We start from the raw sequence: 10,766 nt of genomic DNA, 5'->3' as shown, positions 1-10,766 counted from the left end.
TCTGTTTTGTTTCTGTGTGTATTATTGTCTCTACATACCTATCTAGATAAGATAGATGGGATAAACAACCGGAGGAGAAAATAGCATGGCCTATGGTTTTGAGGGGGGAGGGTCATGGGAGAAGGTGAGATGCGGAAATGAAGGGGAGGTGTCAACCAACCAAGGGACAAGGGAAAAAGTGATCTAAAATTGATGACAAGAAGGGCATAGGATGCCTGGTGGGGTTTGATCAAGGGCAATGTAGCCTTGAGGAATTACTGAAACCCAAATGAAGACCAAACATGATAGTGGGAAAAGAGGAAAGTAAAAAATAAAGAACTAGAAGGCAAAGGACACTTATAGAGTTCTAAATACAGGTCTGTACATATGTAAATATATTTATATATAATGATATGGGAATAGATCTATGTACATATATTTATATGTTAACAGTTAAGGTAGCAGATGGACATTGGGCCTCTACTCAAGTACTCTCTCCATGTAAGAACACTTTGCTCTAATACCCTGGCATTCTGTAATGCTTACCTTCCAGACAAGATCGCTGAAGACAAAATGGGTGCATAAGCAAATTTGGTGAAGAAAGCTAATTGTGTAGGCTATCAAAAGATATAGTGTCAGGGGTCTTAAAGGCTTGAAGATAAAAAACGGCCATCTAGCTGAGAAGCAACAAAGCTCGCATTGGAAGAAGCACACCAGGATGTGTGATCATGAAATGTTCATGGGATTAGGTATCAGGCATCAAAGATCCAGAGCAAAAAAAGTTATATCATTGTGAATGAGGGAGAGTGTGGAGTGGAGACCCAATCCCCATCTGTAGACAATTGGAAATCCCATTAGAGAAGGGTCATAAGGAAGAGACGAGCCCATCATACAACATTCCTCTAATTCTTCCTCCCCCCTAATATCATGACCCCAATTCTACCTTACAAATCTGAATAGACCAGAGCATGCACACTGGTACAGATAAGAGCTGGAACCAGAGGGAATCCAGGACAGATAAACCCCTCAAGACCAATAATGAGAGTAGCAATACCAGGAGGGTAAAGGGAAGGTGGGGGGATAAAGGGGCAACTGATCATAATGATCTACATATAATCTTCTCACAGAGGGATGGACAAGAGAAAAATGGGTGAAGGGAGACACCGGTCAGTGTAAGAAATGAAAAAATAATCATTTATAAATTATCAAGGGTTCATGTGGGAGGGAGGGTGGGGGAGGGGTGAAAATGAGCTGATACCAAGTAGAAAGAAAATGTTTTGAGAATGATGATGCCAACAAATGTACAAATGTGCTTCACACAGTGGATGTACGTATGGGTTGTGGTGAGAGCTGTATGAGCCCCCAATAAAATAATTGTAAAAAGAAGAAGTGAGGGTGGCGAGCCTTAGTCCCACATACTTTGGACCGGTTATCCGCTAGACCGGTCTTTGGAAAAGGACATCATGCTTGGTAGAGGGCAAGTGAAAAGAAAGACCCGCAAGGAGATGAATTGACACAGTGTCTGCCATAATGGGCTCAAACAGAACAAATAACGTGAGGATCAGGCAACATTTCTCTCTCTCTCTCTCTCTCGCTCGCTCGCTCGCTATATATATATATAATCTCGGAGGTAAGTCGAAGGGACTTAGTGATCACAAAAGCAATATCATCCAAATGTGGAGAGTTCTGTGTGTGCGGCTGTAGTAAAGAGGTTTAATAACAGTTACCACTATAAAAATATATTTTTAGTCATTTCCCTCACACTTGGAAGTTGGTCCTCTCCCTTTTTCTACCAACAGATATGCCTTTGTGCTCTCTCATTGTGTCTGTCCCTTTCCCCTCTTCTGACTTGACTTTCCCATCAGTATTCCCCATCCCTCTCATAGGGCTATCTACCTGTTTGGGGAACCTCTTTACACCTTTGCGTGGGAGCTACTAAATGATTAATATCCCTTCCCCCTCCTTTGATAATTTGACCCCAGCTGACCTGAGGAACCCTCAGTCAGAGTGACCTTCAAGATACATACCTAGAGAGGATGGTGTATGATTCATTTGCACCAGTCAGGCTCTCTACCAGGATGTGTGGACACCCTGGCCAGGAGACTAGAGGCCCTCTAAGCCTGAGCTTGTACCCATCCTGTCGCTGGACCACACAACAGTAGACTCATACAGTGTTGGTTCTTATGTGATTGACTAACTTCACTCAGTGTAATGTTTTCCAGATCCTTTCATATGATGAGGTGTTTCATGGTTTCATTATTGATTTTTAGGGATACGTAGTATTCTATTGTGTGTATATACTAGAGGTTTTTTTTTTTTAATCTGATCTTCTACTGATGGGAATTGAGACTGTTTCCAAATTCTTGCTATTGTGAACTGTGCTGCCATGAACATAGGAGAGCATACATCTGTTAAGTGATTTGTTTGTTATTTCTTGGGGGTATTTGCCCAGTATTGGTATTACTGGATCATACGGTATTTCTATTGCCATCTCTTTTAGGAATTGCCATATCAGTTTCCACTGTGATGGTACATAATTACAAGCCCATCAGCAGTATATAAGAGTTCCAGTCTCTCCACACTTTCTCCAGCATTTGTTGATCTCAGCTGTTTTGTTTTTTTTAAACTGGGCTATGGCTATGGGTGTTAGATAGTATCTCATAGTTGTTTTGACTTGCATTTCCCAGATGGCTGGTGAACAAGAGCATTTCCTCATTTGTTCATTAGCCCTTCAGGTGTCATCCTTTCTGAATCATCCGTTCAGGTCCTTTGCCCAGCTTCTCAGAGGTTTGTTTGTTTTTTCTTATTGTCGGCTTGTGGTATACTGTAGATTTTAGTAAGTAGTCCTTTGTCAGCTATGTTATTGGTAAATATCTTTTCCCAATCTGTGGGCTCTCGTTTTACTCTTTCAATTAAATTTTCCAATGTACACATGTGTTTTTTTATTTAATTACTTAATTTAATTAATTAATTTATTTATAACAATTTATTGGGGCTCATACAATTCTTATCACAGTTCATACATATACATACATCAGTTATATAAAGCACTTCTGTACAGTCTTTGCCCTAATCATTTTTTTCTCCTCTTTTCTTTTTTTACATTTTATTAGGGACTCATACAACTCTTATCACTATCCATACATATACATACATCAATTGTATAAAGCACATCCATACATTCCCTGCCCCAATCATTCTCAAGGCATTTGCTCTCCACTTAAGCCCCTCGCATCAGGTCCTCTTTTTTTTCCCCTCCCTCCCCTTTCCCCCCTCCCTCATGTGCCCTTGGTAATTTATACATCGTTATTTTGTCATATCTTGCCCTATCCGGAGTCTCCCTTCCCCCCCTTCTCTGCTGTCCCTCTCCCAGGGAAGAGGTCACATGTGGATCCTTGTAATCAGTTCCACCTTTCCAACCCACTCACCCTCCACTCTCCCAGCATCGTCCCTCACACCCTTGGTCCTGAAGGTATCATCCACCCTGGATTCCCTGTACCTCCAGCCCTCATATGTACCAGTGTACAGCCTCTGCCCTATCCAGCCCTGCAAGGTAGAATTCGGATCATGGTAGTTGGGGGGAAGAAGCATCCAGGATCTGGGGAAAAGCTGTGTTCTTCATCGGTACTACCTCGCACCCTGACTGACCCATCTCCTCTCCTAAACCCCTCTATGAGGGGATCTCCATTGGCCGACACTTGGGCCTTGGGTCTCCACTCTGCACTTCCCCCTTCATTTAATATGGTATATATACATACATATACATATACACATATATACACATACATACACACACTTATATCGTTTTGTTTTTTTTGCATGATGCCTTATACCTGGTCCCTTGGCACCTCGTGATCGCACTGGCCGGTGTGCTTCTTCCATGTGGGCTTTTTTGCTTCTGAGCTAGATGGCCGCTTGTTCACCTTCAAGCCTTTAAGACCCCAGACACTATCTCTTTTGGTAGCCGGGCACCATCAGCTTTCTTCACCACATTTGCTTATGCACCCATTTGTCTTCAGCGATCCTATCATAGAGGTGTGCAGTCAATGATATGATTTTTAGTTCTTTGATGCCTGGTAACTGATCCCTTCGGGACCACTCGATCACACAGGCTGGTGTGTTCTTCCATGTGGACTTTGTTGCTTCCGAGCTAGATGGCCGCTTGTTTATCTTCAAGCCTTTAAGACCCCAGTCACTATCTCTTTTGATAGCCGGGCACCATCAGCTTTCTTCACCACATTTACTTGATCACCCACTTTGGCTCCAGCCGTTGTGTCGGGAGAGTGAGCATCATAGAGTTCCAATTTAATAAAAGAAGGTATTAATGCATTGAGGGAGTGTTTGAGTAGAGGCCCAAGGTCCTTCCGCCACCTTAATACTTGACCTATAAATATAGACACATAGATCTATTTCCCCATCCTCCTATATATATTTGCATGTACATGTCTTTGTCTAGACCTCCATGAATGCCCTTTGACTCCTAGCTCTTTCCCCCATCTCCCTTGACTTTCCTCCTGCCCTACTACCATGCTTCATCGCCACTTGGGCTAGAGTATACCTCTTCTCTAAGCAACCTTACCCTTGATCATTTCCCACCAGGCCTGCCACTCCCCCTTCTCTACCATTTGGGGTCCCATGTTTTTCCCTTGTCCCTGGGTTTGTTAACACCACTTCCTTACCTCCCCTACCCCCCCACCCCAAGTCCCCCCGGAACTGTCGGTCCCATTGTTTTTCCTCCAGATAGTTCATCCAGCCTGTCCTATTCAGACTTTTAATAGGTTCCATTCATCTATTTTGTCTTCCTTGGTGTGTGTCTCCTTCGTTATATCTGGTAGTAAGTGTATGCCCTGTACTGGGCCCTTAGATCTGTCCCAATTTTCTCAATGATATTGATAGCTTTGAGTTTTGCATTTAGGTCTTTGATCCATCTTGAGTTTCTTTTTATGTGTGGGATGATGTGTGAGTCTTGGTTCATTCTTTGGCAGATGAATATCCAGTTTTTCCAGTGCCATTTATTGATGAGGGAATCCCCTTCCATTTAATGCTTATTGGGCCTTTGTTGAAAATCAGTTATCCATATGCAGATGTTTTTATTTCTGGGTTTTTTGGTCCTGCTCCATTGGTCGATGTATCGATCATTATCATTATACAGCACTTGGCTGTTTTGACAACTGTGGCTGTGTAATAGGTTTTAGGTCAGGTCATGCATGACAACCTACTTTGTTCTTTTTCAGGAGTTCTTTGCTTATCCTAGGCTTCTTCCCTTTTCATATAAGTTGGTAATCAGTTTTTCCATTCCTTTTAAGACTGATATTGTAATTTGAGTTGGGAATAAATTGAATTTTTAGATTGCTTTAGGAAATATTGACATTTTCACGATATTGAGCATTCCTATCCATGAACACAGGATACTCTTTCATTTGTGTAGGTCTCTTTTGGTTTCTTGTAATAATGTTCTGTAGTTTGTTTGTTTTTTTGTATAGGTCTTTTGTTTCTTTGGTTAAGTTTATTCCTAGGTACTTCAGCTTTTGTGTGGTTATTGTGAATTGATACTGTTTTCTTGATGTCTTTTTAAAATTTCTCATCACTGGTATATAGGAATTCAATTGATTTCTGCTTATTTATCCTGTATCCTGCTAATTTACTAAACTCAGTTATTTCCAATAATCCTATTGGATTCTCTCTATATAAAATTATATCATATGCCAATAGTGAAAGATCCACTTATTCTTTGCTTAATTGTACTCCCTTAATTTCTTGCTATTGTTGTATGGTTCTTGCTTAGACTTTCAGCAAAATGTTGAATAAAAGTGGGGATAAGGGACATCCTTGTCGGGTCCCTTATTCAGTGGAAATGTTTTCAGCTTTTCTCTATTGAGTGTATTATTGGTTATTAGTTTTTTCATATATGGCTTTTATTGTGCTGACAACTTTCCTTTCTATTTCTATCTTATTAAGTGCTTTTATTAGGAATGGGTATTGTCAAATGATTGTTCTGCATCAATTGATATGATCATATAGGTCTTCTTGTTTGTCTTATGTGGTGGATTACATTAATTTTTTTCAGATGTTGAATCATTCTTGCATCCCTGGTATGAATCCCACTTGGTCATGGCGTACTTTTTTTCCTCCGAAATGTTGTTGGATTCTCTTGTCTAAGATTTTGTTGAGAATTTTTTCATCTATGTTCATGAGAGATAGCAGTCTGTAATTTTAGATCTTTGTGGAGTATTTGCCTGATTTTGGTGTTAGGGTTATGCTGGCTTCATAGAATGAGATTCCATTTCTATATTCTTCAATAGTTTGTGTAGAATTGGTGTTAGCTCTTCTCTGAATACATGGTAGAATTCTCCTATGAAGCCATCTTGATAAACTTCCCCAGGATTGTGATGTGTAGAAATTCTTCAGGGTGATTTGAAGTATATTTATGTAGAACCGTAGACTGCTCGAGAGCATTGAAGCTGTTATTTAAAAAAAAATCTTGCTTGTAGTTGAATTGACAGCTACTCTTATGTAACCTGGAGTTCACCATTAAAAATGGTCACCCAAGCAAGGTAGTAGAGCTTATTTGGTTATTAAAAGTGGTTGTTTCAGCAATCCCTATACTGGGCATATACCCAGAGGAGGCAAGAAATAGGCCACGACCCGTGCTACAATGTTTATTGTGGTGCAATTCACAATCACAAAGAAATGGAAACAACCTAAATGTCCATTGATAGACAAGTGTATTAGAAAACTCTGGCACATACACACAATAGAGTACTAACATCCATAAAAAGCACTGATGAAGCCCATTATCTAATGGGAATGCTGGAGGAAATAATGCTAAGCGACTGTAGCCAATGACAAAAGGACAAGATCGACATGAGTTCCCTGAGGTAAGTACAATCAGCACAGCAGGTGTAGAAGAAAAGGCACTTATCTCATACTATACAGGTTGAAGTACAGGTAATTGGGTGGGCTACAAACCAAACCCAAGGATGTACACGTCCTGTCCTTCCAACACAAAGAAGGCGAAAGGGGGAGGGAGAGAACAAGGGCGGGGGGGGGGAGAGGGAGATGATGGCACTGGGGGAGGAGGGCACTAATCCACCCAGGGGGAGGGTATTGTTTAGGTGGACACAGAACAGACCCCACCAGGGTGCGCCAAGCCTTGAGGGCAACATAACCATATAGAGCAAGGGTGTTAATCTGGTGACCCGCAGGCCACATGCGGCCCCCGAGGTTATTTTTTGTGACCCGTGATGCTCTGAAGTAAAATGAAAATAGAAAAAATTGTTATTAAGCAAATAGCACTTAGGGGAGATCGAGGCAATACCAGACACACATTTCCCTCCTTAACCCTTTAACCATTGAAGACGTGTATACAAGTCACCCAGTACCTTTCCTGGGGCCTGTGGATGTGTATAAACATGCTGACTCAGTTCCGGCGACTTTTGGAAGTGATATGTCTGCCACTCTCAGTGTCACGTAATGTAAACAGATCCCAATAGTGAAAAGGTTAAAAAGCACACTCTGGGTTGTGCTGTTATGAATCATACTTAGCGGCAGCGCTAGTTAGCATTTTTAGAGGGAAGCCATTACGATTGTGCATCATGTTTCTCAGCTGTCCAACATTGTGTGTTTTTTATTAGTTAGTTTGTATTTTTTCCAGTCACAACATAAGAGGTAAAGTCAAAACTAGTAGAAGGAAAGCGCTGGCAAGGTTCAGGTAAAAAAGAATAATTTTAGTTTTATAAATACATTAAATAAAATAAATGTTTAAATAAAAGACATTATATAGAGTTTTAATTATCCTGTCCATATCCCTGAATCCTCACTTCAATATATAAATTTAACAAAATTTGGAAATGTGATGTGACCTGTGTGACTCTTGCCTATTGCACCAAATGGCTCAGGTTTTAATTGAGTTTGACACCCATGACATAGAGCATTGAATGAACAAAGAGGTCTAGAGGGCCGGCCCCAATCAGAGCCAAACTCACCCCCTCCCTAGAAGTATGTGCTAGTAAACCTACAGGTTGGGAGAGGATCAGGCCTGCCATATCCACACAGAAGCCAACCAAGAAGGAAAAAGAGAGTGAGGGGCTGGACCCCATACTGACACTCCAACCCCTGAGGAAGGCATCCTTAAATGGATCTATAATCTAGAGACGATAATAGAGCTGACAACAGCTCGAAACATGATGTCCCCTTGCTAGAGCATACCATGACAGAGGACTATACTGGAGGCACACAGCTGGGAGTGGGTCTGGTCTGACCCAGCCCAACCCTCCCACAGTGGGGTGGACCAAGAAGTGAACATAACAGATCAGCATCTGGAGCAAATCAGAGTCGCAAAGCCCCGGAGGAGCCCCCAAAATAGACTTCAGGCTAGGAGAGGCAGTTCTCCAGAAACGCACAGGGCTGGTAGGGAGATAACCACAAAGGTCAGCAGGCAGACCTGGAATTATACATGACTTTCTTTTCCTCTTTTTATTCAATCTTTTGTTTTATTTGTGTTTGGTCTCTGTTACTGTTGTGTCACCTACTATATTAGATGGGCATGGGAAGCAAGCCCGAGGAGAAAGCAATGGGACCAACCATTCCAGAGGGACTTGTGGGAGAAGGAGGCACGGGGGAAGGGAGCAGTGAGCAAACAACACCGCAGACAGGGAAAAAACTAGGGACCTAAATTCAACAACAAGGGGAATGTAGAGATCCTGGTGGTGTTGGAGCAACGGCCATCTAGGTGAGAAGAATTACGAAGAGGCAGAAGGGTGAGTGTGATGGTGGGGCAGGAGGAAGGTAAAAGGAAATAGGAATGATCTAGCAAGCAAAACTATGGATAGAGCTATAAACATAAGTATGTACATATGCAAATAAGTATGTACATAAAAATAGAGGTATTGATTTCTACATAAAAATAAAGGTATTGTGATTCGTCCTTCCTCAGCTGCGGGTCTTCGCAGCTCGGAAATGGCGGGATTTGGTGCTATGGAGAAATTTTTGGTTGAATATAAGAGTGCGGTGGAGAAGAAATTGGCAGAGTACAAATGTAATACCAACACAGCAATTGAATTAAAATTAGTTCGATTTCCTGAAGATCTTGAGAATGACATTAGAACTTTCTTTCCTGAATATACCCACCAACTCTTTGGGGATGATGAAACTGCTTTTGGTTACAAGGGTTTGAAGATCCTTTTATACTATATTGCTGGTAGTCTGTCAACAATGTTCCGTGTTGAATATGCATCTAAAGTTGATGAGAATTTTGATTGTGTAGAGGCTGATGATGTTGAGGGCAAAATTAGACAGATCATTCCACCTGGATTTTGCACAAACACAAATGATTTTCTTTCTTTGCTGGAAAAAGAGGTTGATTTCAAACCATTTGGAACCCTACTCCATACCTACTCTGTTCTCAGTCCAACAGGAGGAGAAAACTTTACTTTTCAGATTTACAAGGCTGACATGACATGTAGAGGCTTTCGAGAATATCATGAAAGGCTCCAGACCTTTTTGATGTGATTTATTGAAACTGCTAGCTTTATTGACGTGGATGATGAAAGATGGCACTACTTTCTAGTATTTGAGAAGTATAATAAGGATGGAGCTACGCTCTTTGCGACCGTAGGCTACATGACAATCTATAATTACTATGTGTACCCAGACAAAACCCGGCCACGTGTAAGTCAGATGCTGATACTGACTCCATTTCAAGGTCAAGGCCATGGCGCGCAACTTCTTGAAACAGTTCATAGATACTACATCGGCTCTCCTTCAGTTCTTGATATTACAGTGGAAGATCCATCTAAAAGTTATGTGAAATTAAGAGACTTTGTGCTTGTGAAGCTTTGTCAAGATTTGCCTTGTTTTTCTCGGGAAAAGTTAATGCAAGGATTCAATGAAGAAATGGCAATAGATGCACAAAAGAAATTCAAGATTAATAAGCAACATACTAGACGTGTTTATGAAATTCTTCGACTGTTGGTAACTGACATGAGTGATGCTGAACAATATAAAAGCTACAGACTGGATATTAAAAGAAGACTGATCAGTCCCCATAAGAAAAAGCAGCGAGATCTTGCTAAGATGAGAAAATGTCTCAGACCAGAAGAACTGACAAACCAGATGAACATAATAGAAATAAGCATGCAACATGAACAACTGGAAGAGAGATTTCAGGAACTCGTGGAAGATTACCGACGTGTCATTGAACGACTTGCTCAAGAATAAAGATGCAAATGTATGTACAATGTGCTGTGAAAAATCTCATGATGACTTTAATTTTAATATCATGTGATATTTTACTTACATTAAAAGTTATCTTTAGTTGAAAAACAATAAAGGTATTGATTGCTGATGGTATGACACACACCCTGCCCTCCTTAGGGGAGCAAACCATGAAGGGAGCGAAACAGAGCAGTAAGGGGAGCAAAGAAGGGAAGTTCCCCAGGAATCCTGAAAATAGACTTGGGCATTGGTAGGCAGGGATTGGCACTTAACAAGACTCGATTTGAAAACATTTTAAGTGTCAGTAGACAGACCTGGAACCATTTATACCCCCCCCCCCATATCTATCCATATAAGATAGGCAGGATAAGCAATTTAATAGTCCCAAGAAGAAAACGATGGACCTGATGGCTCCAGAGGAAGAGGTTGGGGAAGGGGAGGGGGGGAGCCAACAAACCCAGGGACAAGGGAACAAGAGATCTAAAATTGAAGGCAAGGAGGGCATAGTGCGGTTTGATCAAGTACAATGTAGCCAAGAGAAATTACTGAGAGCTGAGTGATGGTCACACATG

The 10,766-nt window shown here is 41.3% G+C and overlaps 1 pseudogene; it reads left to right on the top strand.

The window, feature by feature from the left end:
- Positions 1–8,902: 8,902 nt before the first annotated feature.
- LOC142433889 (histone acetyltransferase type B catalytic subunit pseudogene) lies at positions 8,903–10,197 on the top strand (annotated as a pseudogene).
- The last annotated feature ends 569 nt before the right edge of the window (positions 10,198–10,766 follow it).

This window comes from Tenrec ecaudatus, chromosome X (assembly GCF_050624435.1).
Source record: "Tenrec ecaudatus isolate mTenEca1 chromosome X, mTenEca1.hap1, whole genome shotgun sequence".
In the NCBI taxonomy this organism is placed as follows: domain Eukaryota; kingdom Metazoa; phylum Chordata; class Mammalia; order Afrosoricida; family Tenrecidae; genus Tenrec; species Tenrec ecaudatus.
This window is presented reverse-complemented; position numbering and strand designations above follow the sequence as displayed.